This window comes from Lepisma saccharinum, chromosome 27 (assembly GCF_977018435.1).
Source record: "Lepisma saccharinum chromosome 27, izLepSacc3.1, whole genome shotgun sequence".
Taxonomy (NCBI): Eukaryota; Metazoa; Arthropoda; class Insecta; order Zygentoma; family Lepismatidae; genus Lepisma; species Lepisma saccharinum.
Window position 1 is genome coordinate 25,982,033 of NC_139255.1, and position 18,612 is coordinate 26,000,644.

Below are 18,612 nucleotides of genomic sequence, written 5' to 3' on the forward strand. Positions count from 1 at the left end.
AAGTGAAAATGTATAATATCTTCTGTGATTTAGTGACTAACAGTGACATTTTTTCCTGATAAATTGGAATATACGTGTGCATTCCGAATATAGCCTTCGTTTGTTTCAGTATGAAGCTTTCCAGATTTCACCGTGTTTGACGTCATTTTTGGTTCACCAGTGTGATGCACGCTGGTGAATTCTGGAAAGCGCAGTGTACAAATTTACATTTACTGATGAGAGTTATGATCAAACACCACAATTGAAACATTGACCACAGTGTTGCTCCGAGAAAAAGCTCCACTCACCAAAACAGAATTTCTTAAATTTTTGAACGACTCTAAACAATGGTGGAGGGAGCTGTAGAAACCTTTTTTCCTCATATTAATATGCATCTTATCGATCTATTAGATTACTCATTTCAGGATCCGTGGATGCTGAAGGCCATTTGTGAGAGTATTTTTCGGACGGAGCGACATCACTAGGGAGATTCCCCGCAAACATCATCAATTTATTTTTGAACTGGGAAAGTGGCCAGGAGATAAAACCACTTTGTAAGTGGATGGGAGCAACCTGCCATAATAACTTCTGTTGAATGCCAAAAATCCTCTATAAGAACGGATTTTATTCCAACTAAAAGGAAAGTTACATATTTTACCTCAGGATTACTCAGGCTATCGGTTTTTAAAAGTACTTTTTAGACGCGCAAAATTATTAACGAGAACTTCTAAAGTGTTTTGGTTGTGAGTTAAGATGATTAATAATAGTTTGTTAGTGTATGTGTATGTTATTCAGTAACGTACGTACTACTTAAATATATATGCTTGTTGCTGTAAACGTTGTGCCAAAAATAAAAGATTGGCTTTCTCCTTTATTCGTCATGGTTCATGTGTGCTTAACCAGAGCAAAGAACTACGTGGGGAGTAGTTACAGAAACAGCCGAAACACAGAGAGAGAGAGAGAGAGAGAGAGAGAGAGAGAGAGAGAGAGAGAGAGAGAGAGTAAAATAAAAAGAGAGAGATAAACCTCTCTCTCTCTCTCTCTCTCTCTCTCTTCTCAGAAAGATGTGAAGAGAAATATTACACATTTACCCATCTCTTCCTTATTCATTTCATTTTCTCGATGTATCTTTCCTTCTGTCTCTTTTTCTGTCTTAATTTTACTCTCTTTCTATCTCTGTCTCTCTTCCTCCTTTTCTCTCTTTCTTCCCTCTCCTTAATCAATTTCTCCATTTTTCTTCTCTTTCTTTGTCTCCTTTTCTATCATTCTCTCCCTCTCTTCCTCTCTTTTTCTCTCTCTATTTCTCCTTTTATCTATTTCTTTCCTTCTATTTCTCTGTCTCTCTCTTTCTCTATCTCTCTTTCTTTTTCTCTCTGTCTTTCATTCTTCTTTTCTCATTATCTTTCTTTCTCTTTCTCGCTTTCTTTCTCTCTCTCTTTCTTTCTCTCTCTGTCTCTTTTTCTCCCTTTCTATCTTTCTTCCTTCCCTTTATTTATTTTTCTCCCTAATTCTCTCTCTTTCTAATCTTCTCTTTTACCTTTCGTCTCTTTCTAATCTTCGCTTTCCCTTTCTCTCTTTCATTCTCTCTCTGTCTATCTCTCTCTTTTTCACATTTTCTTTCCCTCTCTTTATCTCTTTCGTTTCCCCTCTTTCTCTTTTTCAACTTTCTCTCTTCATTTCTCACTTTCTTTCCCTAACTTTCTTTCTTTCTTTCCCTCGCCTTCTCTCTTTCATTCCCGCTCCTTCTATCTTTCTTTCTCTCTCTTTTACTCTCTTTCTTTCCCTCACTTTATTTCTTTATTTCCTTCTCTTTCTCTATTTACTCCTGCTCTTTCTCTCTTTTTTCTCTCTCTCTTTCTCCGTTCCTCTCTTTCTTTACCTCCCTTTCTCTATTTCATTCCCACTCTTTCTATCTATATACCCTCTCTTTCTCTATCTCTCTCTCTGTCTTTCGACTTTTCTCATTTTCCTTCCCTATCTATCTCTCTTTCTTTCCCTCTCTATCTCTCTTTTTCTCCCTCTCTCTTTCGCCTTTTCTATCTTTATTTCCCTCTCTTTCTATCTTTCTTTCTCTCCCAGTCTCCCTTTCTCCTTTCCTCTCTTTTATTAACTCTCTTTCTCCGTTTCTTTCCCTATTTCTCTCTTTCTTGCCTCTGTTTCTCTCTTTATTTCTCTCTCTTTCTCTTTTTCTCTCTTTCTCTATTTTTTCCCTCTTTTTATTTTTCTTCCTTCCTCTCTCTCTCTCTTTCACACACTTTCTCATTTTCTTTCACTGTCGTTATCACTATCTTTCTCTCACTTTCCCTATTTTTCTTTTTCTAATTTTCTTTCCATCTCTTTTTCTCTGTTTTTCTTTCTCCTTTCATCCTTTCTTTTCCTCTCTTTCTCTCTTTTAATTTCTCTCTTTGTCTCACTTTCTTTCTATCTTTCTTCTCTTTCTTTCCCAATCTTTATCTCTTTATTTCTCCTTCTGTCTCTCTTTCTGATTTCCTATCTTTCTTTCCCTCTCTTTCTCTCTCTCTCTCTCTATCCCCTCCTTATCTCTTTTTAACCTATCTTTCTCTCTATTTTTCTCTCTCTGACTGTCTTTCTCCTTTTCAGATTTTCTTTCTCTCTCTTTTCTTTTTTCTCTCTTTGTATCTCTTTCTCCTTTCCTCTCTTTCTTTCGCTCCCTTTATCTTTCCCCTCTTTCTCTCATTCTAACCATTTCTTTCGCTTTCTCTCTCTTTCTTCTTTCCTCTCTTTCTTTCCCTCCCTTTCTCTCTTTCTTTCCCCATCTTTCTCTCTTTCTTACCCTCTCTTTCTCCCTCTTTCTTTACATTGCTGATTGTTCATTTCCAAGCAACACCTGTCACTTGTCGCCTGTCTCTTTGGTCTGAAAGCTCCTTATACGTTGTTTTCAATTACGGGCACCGTCTAGATACAATCACCATAGTCCACCTAATATAATAGCAATAAGGCGGAGGTAACAGAAAGTCAGGGTGAGAGTCAGATATACAAAGTACGTCTTGGCGACGGGTCACATAGATTGGCACTTTCACGTTCGATGCAACACAAGAGGAGCGGACAACAAAACAGTACTGAATTCTCGGATTGGGAGAAATATCTTTCGTCATGGGAAACCAGAGGTAGGCATTTTCGTTCAATCTTCCTAACCCTCAGCTGTAGGATTTGCCTTGCTCTCACCCTCATACACCCTTACCCTCTCAAGTATTCAGAAGATGAGGGTTAGGTTTGCTCTCATGAGCGTCTACCTCCGGAGGGTGATCACCTCCGTGGGAGACTACCAGAACGCCGAACTCCAAAACTCTTCCACAGCCTGACGTCATCAAACATCAGTTCTAGAACCACAACATTCCCTGCAACCAGGACAAACAATGACTGCGGGTTAATTTACGAGATATACCATGATTAAAGGACTTCCTGATAGATGTGTTTATCCTTGTTATTTTTGTGTTTGAGGGAGGAATGAAGTGCTGCCTCCAAGAAGAAGACAATATGAAGGATACTACTCTGTGAAATTGAACTTGCAAGATGGCTTTCTAATATGCAAGGTTATGTGTTTACTGTCAGTCTGTAAATTTCCCTGAATAAAATAAATTGATATTATAAATACTGGCGTTTAAATCGAAAACATTAGGACGTAATATTCGATCAACATTTTCCCTGCATCTTTATTGAATTTTATTTGGTTTGATTTACTTCACTTTTCTGCCACATTTGATGAATCGCAAAGATGAGGATGACTAATGATTTTATTAAATTGATGAGGGGACACTATACCCATACCGAAGCCGGGATTCGAACCCAGGAACCCTGTCTCGTAGCGCGGTGTGTCAACCACTCCGCCATCGGGGTTAGCTGATTTATCTTTAAATGTTTCTGCAATATCGATATGGAACATAACATAGATTGCTGTCTGGTATTTCCATTTAAACTCTCCCATCACAATGTAGTGCGCTTCTAGCTGTTATTTAATAGGTATATTATTTAACTGCATAAGCTTCTGAGATACTAATAATTGGAACCAGGCACATGTTTGATTGATTTATTTGGTTTATTTTGCATTTCTGCCACTTTTGTGCAATAGCGAAGATAAGGATGACTGATGATACGATGACGTCGATGAAGGAATACTCACAAACAATATCCAGGCCGGGATTCGAACCCGGGACCCCTGGCGTCGCAGCGAAATGTGCTAACCACTCCGCCACAGAGATCGGCTCCAGACAGATGAAAACGTGCAGCGTGTAATTGTATTAGTAACGTTTTTCATGATTACTGCAACGACACTGACTACTTTCAAACCTAGTTAGAAAAATTTAATAATGGAATTTGAAATCATTGCAGAACAATTATGGGAATCTCATTATTTGGAAATAATTGTATACAAAGAAATTGGTTTTGTTGGTCAAATGTTATTAAGAAACAATAAATTCATCTCGTGATCTAGTGAACATTTAAAATATTTTTGGCCTTGAATAGTTGGAAATATTCACCGGTGAAGAAATGAGTAGCGAGAGAAGACGCCGTCAATTTTAAATTGTAATTTAAATTTGAGTTTGTGTAAGAGTGCCCCAGGTGTTGGATCATTCCATGTTCGAGTCCAAGTATGGTCGATACACGAGATTCTTTGTGGAGTATTGATTCATCAATTTCATCTAATGGTCATTCACTCTCACCGGTCTAATATGCCTTAGTAGAGAGAAGAGTGACATGAAATAAGGAAAATACAAAATTAAATCATAATTTCAATTCATAGGTATAATACTAAATGAAGGCAAATATTGATGAATACTTTGTCCCTGCAACCTCTGAAGGAAGGCCACGCATAGCAGCAGAGACGGGGTGGGGGATAGAGTGGTCAGGGGGAACCAGTACACGCTGCAGGGAAGGCTGCTAACTGCATTCGTTTTCCCCCTCCGTGGAATCTCATTCCCTGTCACGTGTTCATTGATAGAGGGTCACTACATGTGAAGATACTTCTTTTCGATCGCCTGCCCCAGAGATAGCATGGATATAGTATAGTAGAGTTTCATCGCAGAACGTGTGAAAATTGGAGCAGCGGAATAATATTTTACGGTCTATTGGAAACACAATTCAAGCATTCACAGCACACACTGTGTACGTTGGGAAATCGTGGCAGCTGCTGCATTTACCGTGCTATTTTTTATTCCACTGTCAATGGAGCGGATAGTGACCCTACCACCATCAACCCAGAGTTACACGGTGGATAGGTCACGTAATATATTTCACCTTGGTAGTCGGCCTGTGAACCGCATCAAGGCCAATAGCACACATTTCCTGCTTCTGCTGGAATGAACCTTCCCTTCCGAAGCATCTGGTTAGACTCCATTGTCCTCTTTCGGACCCAGTTTTGAACCACGTTCCTTTGCCGTGGAATTTAGAGGAAACAATTTTCTACTGAACGATTAAAGAGACACTGGCTGAGATAATTGGAGATTTTAGTCATTTTCGTTTGCCACAGTCTTTTTGAATCCTTCCCCATATGCAGATGATCTTCATTGTTTTGCAGAAAGCATGAGATTAATTTTTTACGTTGATATAAATTACTGAAACAATGTTGTTTATTGAAACGAGTAACGTTTTTGATGTTAACACAGCGTGCTACGGCACCATTGGTACCGGGTTCGAATCCTAGCCTGGGTGGCCATGGATGTTTTTGTGAGTGTCCCTACATCACTCGTCCTCATTGTCGCGAGGAGTCAAAGTGGCAGAACAGAAAAGCTAAATAACAAACATTAAATCAAGTAAAGTATTGTTTATATTCCAGTAAACAAACCTGAGGTTTCTGGAGATTGATTGGTTTTAACATAGCTACCATCTAGTCTGAACTAACCTCTTGCCAAATAATATTAAATTTCACACTTGTTAGGAATTATTGTGCCCAACCTAAGAGTCGCACTTGAAACACAATACCTGTATTGGGTTTCAAATTACGTCACCAGTGCAATATTGTAGCTGCTAATATTGTATATTCGAATATTGTGACATTCACAGTGTGTATCAAGATATTTCTGTATATTAGGTATGTTTTACTATCCGATTAAAATATTCACATCTTAAAGGAAGCTAACACTATCAATTAATGGGATGCTAGAATCTGGACCATTAAAATTAATTCTTACTGTCTTTCTCAAGTTAAATCCTTACACAAGAACCAAGAATTCTGTGAAAAACAATTTTATGTATAAGAAGACAATAAATATTCGACAAACTGAAAATTCAGCTGCACTAATTTTGAAACCGCAAATCTTGGTAAATTTACTGTGTAGGAAGGAATGAATTGTTCACTACGTAGACATGGTATAAATGTGTGTTTGTTGTTAATCAATCATTTAGGAAACCATTCATTTAGTTTCGTTCCAAAGATGCATTTACTGTTGAAATCTAAATCCAGCAACAATGATGCCTTCTCTCCACAGTAAATAATTTTAAAAAAGGTAAAAATAAAATGCCAGCAGTAGAGGGAAATGTACACATTATCTTGGATGCAGTGCAAGGCGCAAAAATTTTCGTTCAATTTACAGTATCAATTGACATTTGATTTCCTACTAAGATATGAGACACATTCCTCTTTCCGCAAATGATACGTATTTGACAAGAAATGAATTCCTGAAAAACCTAACTGTGGTTATCAGAATGTTCATGGTCAAATCAGATCATTATCTAATATAATTGTGTAAATTGTTGTTTGTAGACCACTTTATACACAGATAGGCTAGTCGGGACTAGATATACAGTTTGTAACGGTCGGATTGACCATTACTGGTTTTGGTATATTGTAATAATTAATTGCTGGCCAGCTACGAGGGTAGGGTTAAGTAATATGCTTCCATGAGTGTACTTTTATGTTATTATTGCATGTAAGTGTATATTATTGGATTGTGCTTTGCTGGATGTTAGATTCCCCTGTTTTTTATCTCCCCGGTTGGGGTAGCTAGCTGTCTTTCAAAAGACCGTTGGCAGTGGAATTTTCCAACGCTACGGGGTCCACGTCCACGGACGTTTACCCCGGCTATAAAAAAGGCCAGTGAGCTTTAGGAAAAAACAGTGTTTCCCCATTGATCGACGAAAGAGGAACGTCTCCTCAAGTTAATCCACTTATGGTGGCTAAACTGGATATAATAATGTAGCATCTGGTTATGCCAGCCCCTGTTGCTGTCCCAAGCCCCCTTTTAGAAAAAGCTTTGATTATGTGGATATTTCCGTATTTGATTAATTGATGCCCAAAAGAAGGAGTGAAGGCGTAAGGAAACGCATTTGTAACGGAATATCATTTAAGCTGAGGATAGGCCCACCGAGATAGTTATGCTAACTCGGTGGTAAGGGAAGTGCCGATGGTTATGCCATAGGTGCGCAATTATATTGATTTAGAGATTTGGTAATTTGATCTATGCAAGACGCTCAAGGAAACGCTCTGTAAAATATGTATATATATAACTACGTATAATAAACCAATATATCCTACGAGAATGTTATAATTTCAAGAACTACGGTACTGTCCATTTAACCAGTTGTATATTCACTTGCTGAATATGTGTAAACGAACCAGGGACATACAAATATAAATTGTTATGTGAACCCCCCCCCCCCTTTTTGTAATTAAGGCGCAAATATAATCTGCTCGCTTGGCAACCAGGGTGAGGTGAAAGGAGAGATTGAGGGATTAAAACAGGAAGTAATCCAGAGGGCCGGATAGAAATGAGGGATAGGGGTCCGAACTTTCACAAGTTTAAAGTGTGATCCGAATTATTGTTCGATGCGCCTCTATCTTTGGACCACTACGCCAGATTATTATCTGAAACGAAACACTAACACAAAATGAAAGAAGATGGAAATGTTTAAGGACAATAGCAAGGTTCTACACCAGTGGTTCTCAAAGCGTGTGCCGACGCACCCTGTGGCACCGTTACTGGTTTGCAGTGGCGTCGCGAAATGTTTCAATATTTTCACTGAAATGACACTTAATCCAAATATGTGCTTATTTAGTACTTTTTACATTTAAAGTGTTTCTGAATTTGAAATATGTGTTTATTATTTAACTTAATATAAACAAGCAACCTCATTCTGATTTGGGCGCCGCGGAAAAATGTTGAAACGCTAAGGGCGCTGTGAAACGAAAACGTTTGGGAACCCCTGTGCTACATTATTTATGTAGGCTTGAGATAGACTTGCGTAGTATTACACTTTGAATACGGTATTGTATTTTAATCAACAATGATGGATACAATTACAATAGCAACTGAAATTCAATAAAGGAAACATTTGCATTGAAAGCCTAAAAGATGACAAATGACCATAACAATATTTTTTCATATTTTACACATTCATTTACGAATAGGTGCATGTTTCAAATTCTTTTTTCACTTAAAAATGTGTTTACTACACGTTAGAATCAATTACGATCTCTCTAAGTTCTCTCTTCCTGGACAACTTTCGCCATAGAGTTCCATCCACAAGATATTTACAGAAGTCCATCCTTCTGAAAATGCTAAATATCCTTAACCCTCATGATGGACACAAACTTGAAGACCATATTTTCCTCCATAAAGTAACCAATGGGAACATAAGAACTGATCGCCTTCTTCAAGAAATTCACTTTCGACTACCTTCCCGCATCACAAGAAGCACTCAGCTTTTCACATATCAGAAACCAAGATTAAGTAAGCGTAATACAGCGTTCTCTCTTCCACAGACTACCCGGCCAATACAACACTCTACCAAACCTAATTTACATTTTTGAAAACCGGAAAATTTTAAAAAGCTACTGTGTAACAATGTGTAATTCACTTTATCTCATATGTATTTTAGTTTATGTTATTATTCTTTATTGTTACATCCATTGTTATTTTTGTTTTTTCATTGTTATTGTTGTTAAAAGCATCTTAAGAATAGAGAAGAATGCAAACAAGAAAAAGAAAAAGGAAGACAAAGAAGAGGAAGAGGAAGGGATTATCTACGAAGTGAAGTGTAAAGAATGTCAGAGTGTGTACATAGGAGAAACGAAAAAGAAGCTGAAAGACAGGTTAAAACAACATAGGGATGATGTACGACTTAAGAGAGAGAGAAATGCAATATTTAAACACATGAGAGAAAACGACATGACATAGAGTGGGATGAGGCTAAGCAGATAGGAAGAGAGAAGAGAGTACTAGTGAGAAAAAGGAAGAAGGTCAAGGAAATAGAGAAGAAAGGAGAAGAAGACATAAAGAATTGCAATAGGGAACTGAAGATAAACAAAGATTTGAGGAGGGTGTTAGAAAGAGTGGAAAGGACAAGAGCGAAAGAGGAAAGAAGAAGGAAGAGAAATGAAAAAGACAGGAAAAAGAGCGTGAGATATAAAGAGTCCAACCACTTTCCAGATGATAGGAAATGTTTAGCCAAACCTCCTGTCAGGTGAAAGTACAATTGACAAGGGAAGGCCACCTGCTGGAATGTTCCAAGAAAAACTACTTTCTAATTATCTTGTGTCTGGAGGGGAGTGACTTTTGTGTATATATATCTTCCTTTATTGTACCATGTTTCATTTGTAGTTGGTACAAACTCTGAAGAAGACCTTGCTAGAAGGTTGAAACGTTACGTTTAGTTTATGTTTTAAAATAAAATAAATTTCTGCCTTGGTCAGGATATTAAGTTTTTCATATCATGGAAACAAGGCTTAATGGTGTTAGATTCCAATGTAAAATGGCAAAAGCTGTATTTGGAATTCTCTGGTAAGTAAGTAAGTAGTAAGTAAGTAAGTAAATATACTTGTAATCTATGATGTGGCAAGCTCTAGTGGCGAATTGGTTAGCTAACCTCGATAAGATGCCTGGGACCCAGGGCTCGAATTTCCGGGCAGGGCAAAAGTGCTCTTTGTGAATGTCCCTTTATTAATTTCATCATATCACCAGTCATTCTAATCTTCATTAATAGCCGAAAGTGAAAGAAAAGCAAAGTAATATAAAGTAAATCACTCAACCAATCTATGAGCGAAGTATGATCTTGTTCACCTTCTAGAAACTAGGTCACCTTTCGTGGAACCAAGTATATCCTGTCCTTTATAAAACCCCAACATCTGTATTGCTAATTGGGTTGCATACAATACAGGATACATGGTTTCACAAAACTATTCAATAGGAAATACAAAACTGAATGTATGCTTACGTACATTCTTATTCGTTTTGTGTTTTATTTTACCATCGGATATAACAAATTGTTTGTTAGATATACAGGGTGTCTCATAAGTAATAGCGCACACTGGCACAGATGAAAGTACACAATAATAGAAGCAAAAAAGTCTCAGTAAACATGGGCCTGCAAACGAGCTGTTTTCGAGATAATCGCGAATGTGTGATTACAAGCCGGCACTGACTTCATTGCTTGTAAACGTCGTCTTAGTTGGTAAAATGCTAATAATGTGTGCAAATGTGTGGTTACAAGCCGTCATTGAATGCATTTTGTAAGTACCGAGTGCTTTACTCCTTGCACAGTTCGAGGTTTGCTCTCTGTTTACAAAACAGAACATGTCCGAGAGGTGGTGTTGGAATCAAACAGGATGTAAGTAGAAAAATCAATAAAAGCAACGAGATCTCCAATGAGTTTTCTTACTATATTATTAGCATTTTACCAAGTAGGACGACGTTTACAAACAATGAAGTCAGTGGCGGCTTGTAACCACACATTCACGATTATCAAAAAAGGCTCGTTTGCAGAAACATGTTTACTGATTTTTTTGCTTCTAATGTCGTGTACTTTCACCTGTGTCAGTTTGCGCTATTACTTTGAGACACCTTGTATACAGGGTGACCTGTAATTAGATGCATTCCCTTAATAGGGTTAAAGTAGAGGCAATTTGCAATAAATTTGACCATATGATACCCCGTCCGAAAAGTAGTAGTTTTAGAGATAATCGAATTTTCAATACTTTCAATTTAAAATACAATTATCCACATAAAATACGAATTGTGAAAAACAGATCATTTCATGGAACTTGTTTCAGCGATTCCTAAATTAACTTTTTTCATTTGTTGAAAAAAAAAACGTTTGTACCAAATAACAATCACATGTAAGTTGGGTGGGTCTAAACTTACAAGTGGTGATAAAAAATGCACTCTTGTTTACTTGGCATTGTATTAATAAGAAAAATAGTATGACACGAAGCGTAAAAAATTACTTAAATTACTTGCTTGTGTCGTCAGCTATCCAGCAAGGTACAAAGGTTGCTAATATTCACATTTGTGTACAAGAAATAATACTTCATTCATTTTCATGTTAATTTCCTTAGAAGCGCGCTATCTTGGCCGCTGTTACATGTTACGTCATACGCCCACTAGAAGGTCATATCACGTAAACAAATGTGAATGATGCAGCTCACTAGATGGCAGTACCTAAGAGTCTATCTCAGGTTGAAAGTGGCTGATCTACATAAATTTACTTTGCGTACCTCGCAACGAAATCAATAAATGATAGAATAGCTGCTATTATATGTTGTTATTGTGCTGTTCAACAATGTCTGCATTCGATAATGAAGAATACGCTGATATTTTGTACTGTTACGGGTTTTGTGATGATGACGCAGCTGCAGCACGAAGAGAATATGAGCATCGTTTCCCTTGGCGTAGCAAGGGGTGGGTAAGTAGGCGACCACCCTGGGCCTCGCGCATATATGCGCCTCGCGTGCCATGAGGTTGATACGAAAAACGTAATAAATGGAAGTGAGAAAAATAGAAAAAGCTAATTTTGTGGGCAATAAAATTAAAACCTTGTTTTATCTGGCTTTATATCCTAGTTTAACGTTTTAATTTCAATGAATAAGTCAAATCAGAGGAGGGCGGGAGCTAAGGGGCCTGACCAACCCCGAAAAAGTCAAAATAATTATCATTTCTCATGTGAAACATTAACGCAAAATTGCTTGGGCATTTTTGTCCATTTATTATTTTCTTGAATAAAAAGCTCTTTGCCTTGTCTTTTCTTCTGTCTCATAACCTTGCATAGCCTACCCGATCATCGATGAAAAGCTAAACTTCAAACATCACATTACATATACTACTCAACGAGCCATGCGTCTCCTTGGTATTCTGTACAGGTTCCCTGAAATCCAAAACCAATCAGCCATTAGCATATTTTTCAAATCCTTTATCTCTCCCATTCTTGAATACTGCTCCCCCATCTGGACTATGGCTTCTAAAACTAATCTTTCCAGGATTGATTCTGTCCTCAGCTTTTTTTCTCGCCATTGCTCGCCATAGAATTCCTTCTCTCAGACACCTCCATAAAACAGATATTATGTCTATTTTGAAGATCCAGTCACCACACACTCGTCACGAACTAGCAGACATGAAATTTTTGCACAAAATCATTAATGGCAAAATTAAAACCGAATTCCTTGTCAACCAATTTCATCTACGAGTACCCACACGGCCAACCCGCAACATAAAGCTCTTTCACATTCCCACTACATAGCTCTCTCTCCTACAGCGGTCTCTTTACTATAGGCTCCCCCACTTATATAATAACCTGCCTGTAAATACCGATATTTTCTTGTCAGAACACAGTTTCCGACAATCGCTAAGAATGTACGTGTAACAATTTCTTTTTTCGTCTGCCATCTTGTATTGTCTTGTTTTGTTGTTGTTATTTATATTTTTATTATTGTTTTTATTTTTATTTTCTTCTTGTTGCTACAGTTTCAGTATAAAATGGTCATTCAGTACTGTATCTAAAACTTTAATTAAGTAAATAAATAAATAAATAATATGTTAATGATAAAGCACCTCAAACTACCACGGAGCACAGTATGGGACATTTAAATGCTTCCGGTGTTTTAAACTGAAGAAGGGTGTGGATAATATTAGCAGTTCTTCCTTCCTTCCTACAACTTCAGATGCAGCTCATTAACGGGCACAAAGACGATTTATCTTCCGAATTTCTTGATCAAGTTCTACGTTTCAGGAATGTGCTTAAATCTGAAATCAAGTGCTTTGGGAAACTTTCTTCTCCTTGATACCTCTACACTAGCTTCCAGTGTTCTCTGTATCCTGTACCGCCTTCTGTTCGTTTCCTACTCATCAAGTAACAACCACGAAAAAAGAACTATTTTAACAAACAAACAACGTAAAAATGAAACCGAGAGAAGAATGAAATCTTAAAAAACGTAGTATTACTACTACTTTGGTTAATGAAAATTCCAGCAGCGTAGCTCATCCAAGTGTAAATAAATGTCTCTGTCGCTTACTATTATATAAATATGATAATTTGCTGACGTTTCATTGATGACTGTGTATCGATTCACATTGATATTTGAAACTTAAAGAACGGATGGGACCTTGCATTCTAATCTCGCCTAGTGTCTCGCGATATTTTGCTACGCCACTGTACCTAAGATTTTGTAACTTCTCAAATTAGTTTCATTATTATGTCAAATCAATTACCATATATTTTCAAGTTCCAAAATATTTACGATGGCACTCTTCGCGAAACTTAGTAGTCCTTTATAGGTGTCAGCAGTGGCGGCGATTAGGGGCGGGCCCGAGAGGGTGCAGTTATCTTCCCCCAGTTTTTGCCACTTTTGCACCACGCTAAACTGTCCTTGCCGCCCACATTTGCACCTTGGCTTTCTAGTTTTGGAACCCAATCGCCGCCACTCGGTGTGAGTGATACAAATGTTTTCTACCAAGAAATAAATATCTGCAATTTCAAATTGATAAAAGTGATGAACATTTTAAGTGCTCCTTGACCAGTTTAGAATCTAAAATTTGTCAACGGTGACTGCGTGACTCATGTATCTGGAGACGGTGCAAAACTGGAAAGAGCGTTCGCTGAAGATAAGCTAGCTTCGTCTTCCAAGGCCTCCCAGTTACCCGTGGGTTTTCGATGCTTGAGGGGTTAAATATTAGGTCTACAGTTTTACTCGCCCGCTCGCCAGCCAGGCGGGCCTGGTAAGCGGTTCTGGCAGATGTGCAGCTCTCTGATTGCAATGCAAGTCTCTCAGGGTCTTCATAAATTGCGTATTCGTTAATGTTGCCTCCTTGTAATCACGATTACTTATATTCGAATCGCAGAGGGTACACATTTCAATTGTTCACATTATACTCGAATGCAGTCTGCATCAATCTGTAGGTAAATAACATTAGTATTAAATTCATTTTATATTCGCCCAAGAAGTTCTATACTTAGATGCAGAAAACGTTTAACTTTGATATTTCTGGGCTTGTTGAAAATTGATATAAATAATATGAAAAAAAAAAATAAAAAAACGATGGGTCTAACAAAGCACAGATAAATCAACCGGAAGGTTTTGTTTGATTAATTTATTATTGATTGATTGATTTAATTTATTTTTCTTCGCCTTTGTGCCATTTTTGGATAATTAGCGAAGATGGGGACGAGTGATGATATGATGAAATTGATGAATGAACACTCATAAACATCCATGCCCAGGCCAGGATTCGAACCCGGAATCCCTGGCGTCGCACCGCGATGTGCTAACCACTTCGCTACTGGGGCCGGCAACCTAAAGGTATCTTGAACAGTGAAGATAGAATCACAAATATCAAGCAATCTATTCTTCGTATTTGTAAAACCGGAAAATCGTTTTCGTTCTTCAGCACGTATTTGGTGTTCCTTTCGTGCTGACATCCACCAACAGTAGCACCTCTGGTCTACTATGCACTTTCTTCTTCGTACTTGTATGTAAATAATATTGGCTCGATTTAAAATATTTCGGTGAGTTCTGCGTTTCTCTAATTCAAGCACCAAAACTCAATAATTGATATATTGCTATTATTAGGATATCGACAGATACATTCGATCAACCTACAAATATAATGCTGTATTATTAAACTGAAATACCTCAATAATAATAATGCTTTCAGGTAAATATTTCTCGATTTTCGTTATAGTTTAGCTCCTGCATATAACGAAAGACCAATGTGTGTGTATATATATATATATAGGGTGTTTTTTTAGAGTGATAGAACTTTGAATTGAAATAAAACACATAAAACATTAAGTTTGAAGCCAATTGTGTTTTTATTTTGAAACATAACTTTCTGACATTTACTTTTTGAAAATAATTTCCGGCATATGTCCACCATGACTAGCTGTGATGAACCGGATTCGATCAGTCCAATTTTGAACCACTTTGTCAAGTAATTGGGGACGTATGTCGTTAATAACACGAGTTATGTTTGCTTCCAAAGCGTCAATTGTTGCTGGTTTATCAGCATAAACCAGAGACTTTACATATCCTCAAAGAAAATAATCCAGTGGCGTTAGGTCACACGATCTTAGAAGCCAATTCACTGACAGCACCGATATTTCCGAAGTGCTCTATACGTTTGGCGAACAGAACATTGATTTTAGAAATATATTTCCACAATGTGTAAACGTTGTTGCGGTGTCAGGCTTTCCATGAACATTTGCCATTGCTTACTGATCTGAAATGACAAAACAACATGTCATCAAAACAGAACAAATGACAGCTATCCCTATCGAAAGTTTTATCACTCTTAAAAAAACACCCTTTATAGATAACCCATAACATCCTGTAGATTCTGAGATTGGAAACATATGAATGTAAACTTAAAGGTTTCCCCTGTGCATTGCACCCTGCAATGAAGGCACATAGGGCTCTATACATTTTTTATCTCGGCCTTAGTAGAGGTGATGTGATCAGAACGCTGCAGTCGCCTTTATCCCCACATGATTGCTAACTATTACCCATTTAATTTAGACTGGGTGAGCCCCAAGGCTGCTTCGTAATGAGGCAAGGCCGGAAAAATTCAGACCTTAGATCATTCACCCAGGAATCGAACCCGATTCTCCCGCGCAGCAGTCAGACACCATACCGAGTAAACCACCGTGAAACATATGGTTAGGTTAACTGGGTTGTCTTACTGTCTATCGGGATAACATAATGACGTCAATTAAGTATAGATCCATAACTTTTCCTTTAGATATGTCAAATGTAACTAGGGTTACAAATATTTAAATTGACTGACCTTAGAAAACACATTCTACAAAAGGTTATCCATTGTCCAAATATTTGTCTCTTTGTAAGGTGAAGGAAAGAACAAGTATCTGGCACACAGAGATATCTATTTAATATCTCGTTCGATTTTCCTGTCTATCAGCTACCGAATGGAGGTCAAAACATTGACAATACAATTATCAATATAGTGGTATAACTCTGTCTCAGACACAATTAAAAAATAATAAGTTTGGAACATGAAATTAAATGTCGAACAAAAATCCGATTACAGAATTACCATTAGTCCCATTAATCAGTTCATTAAAAATCTGTAACTAATGAACTGCTGATATGCAGTGATCTGATCGGCACCCACCAAGCACTTTGTGGTTGTAGATTAAAAGTTCCATCTTGTGTCATTTTGTGTTAACGCTTTGTTGTAGGTAATAATGTGATTTGACAATGAACATGTTGATAACCACATTTGGTAATTTAGGTGTCCATTTCTTGTCAAATATGAGTCAATTAATACCTTGTGGTAATGTAGGAAGATGGTTATGAATATTCACAAGTTCGATGTGTAAGTAAGTGTTCAACATATTTTTATACCTGGCTGCTGGCCCACGACAGTATTAAATTATTGTGTGATTATTATGTTTATTAATGTATATGGTGTTTAGATTAAAAGGTGTATGAAAAATATCGCTAGTTTTGAATTTTTTGTCACAATCAACGCTCGATCTTGCGGAAACCTGGGGATATAATCCGCCACGTTAACAAAAATCATATAGCATGCCTCCAGTTGCTTAATTTGCATAACAATACCCACCTACGGTATTAAAATTTGTCTAGCGTTGCTTTTCTGGAACTTTTAGCTGTAATAATGTAATGAAAGGGATAAAGAGACACTCACAAAGAACGCTCATGGAAGGCCGGGATTCGAACCCAGGACCCCCTGGCGTCGTAGTGTGCTCTGCAAAACACTCCGTCCCGGAGGCCGGCTCCGGCGAGGAATTTCAACTTCAAACATTGGTTATATTTATATGCTGTCGTGCATATATACGAGAACATTATCTGAATTATTGTAATGTAAAGAAGAGCAATAGCCCCTTGCATTTTTACGATTAAGTTCAATAACCAAACTTCATAAGAGTTTAACAGAGATCCCATTAGGATTTCCACAACTAAATTCCTTTTACCAACACTAATGGCCACTTATTTTTATACATACATATGACATACATCAAACAATCCATTTATGTTTCGTTTGGCCATGATGTTAAGTTTAGTGTTCTCTTGATTGCAAAGGTCTGTTATATTGACCATTAGATTCCTGACAGACACAGGAAGACCCCGCCATAAACGCGAAGTCACACAACTTCATTTCTTGTATCTCTAAAGCTGTTATAGAGCTTTAAAATCTGCTCCTTTCCTCTGGTGGTCAACAGCGTCAGTCGTTGTTGGTATGTTATCTGTTCCTTATTACCTCCCCGCACGAATGTTGCTGAAGAAACAGCTTTAGGAAACGTCTCAAGGTGGCAATTTTCATCTCCCCATCTCAAATTCTCTTCCACTTACATAAAGCCATCTTCAAAATCTTTAAAAACTTCTTAGAAACATTTTCTGTACTACGGTTGGTTTGTAATGAAATATTTCCGGCACGTATTTCTTGATTAGTCCTTTGGAAATGATCATTTAATAATATATCTTTGAAAGTCCAGCAACAGCAAAAAACATAGAGAATTACGTGGTTAATACTTCTGAATAAATTTAGGCATGTTTTTCTATATCATTTCAGCTTGCAATGTTTACACATATAGTGTGTACATTTATACAACAATGCAATACGTAGGAAATATCTACCTTATTTCCCACCCATCTTCACGTGGACTGAGGTTATTGTCGAAATTCCTCCTCTATTTGTGAACTTGCTGGCGTGGTAGGCATGCATAGAGACATTGAATTTTCATATTCAGTAGAATGTATATGAGTTTTTCACTTCTAGAGGACAAGACACAACTGCTCTTCGATGGTTCATATGTAATCAGGAGGCGCCATATTTAAAATGAAAAAAATGTTGTTGTGAAGCTCATTTGATCAGTGTTGCAGACTTGAGGTTGATTCGTAAATAACAGTCGATACCTCATGAGAAATTGAGCTATTTATAGTCTGGTCTGTAATACTTGTTAGATTTTTAATGTTTCCATTTGACTCTCCCTGTATATTGGTGATCATATATGTTGATATAACTGAACAGTAGAAGGGAAATAGAAGGACAGGGATATTTGTGCTTCTAGCAGTTTAATATGGAATCTACACCATCTAAGATTTAATGCAGGAAGGAAATTTAGAGAGGAACAACTACACTCAAATATCTCCGGCAACAAAGGTAAATGCTCCTGCCAAAGAGATGGTATTATCCAACAAAGCAAAGCAATATTGATAAAAAATGCACACTGTTAGAGCTTATTAAAGTATAAAAATATTTAATTATTAATTGATACTAACAACAAACATTACTATTATTAAGTACTCTCTCTGTCCCATAATTATTGTCCGGTACACCATTGGTTGTTGTCTCATAATAATTGCCCGATATTCAAACTGTGACGTTGGTGTATACAGAAGAAGAACATGAAACAAGGGAATAAGTCATA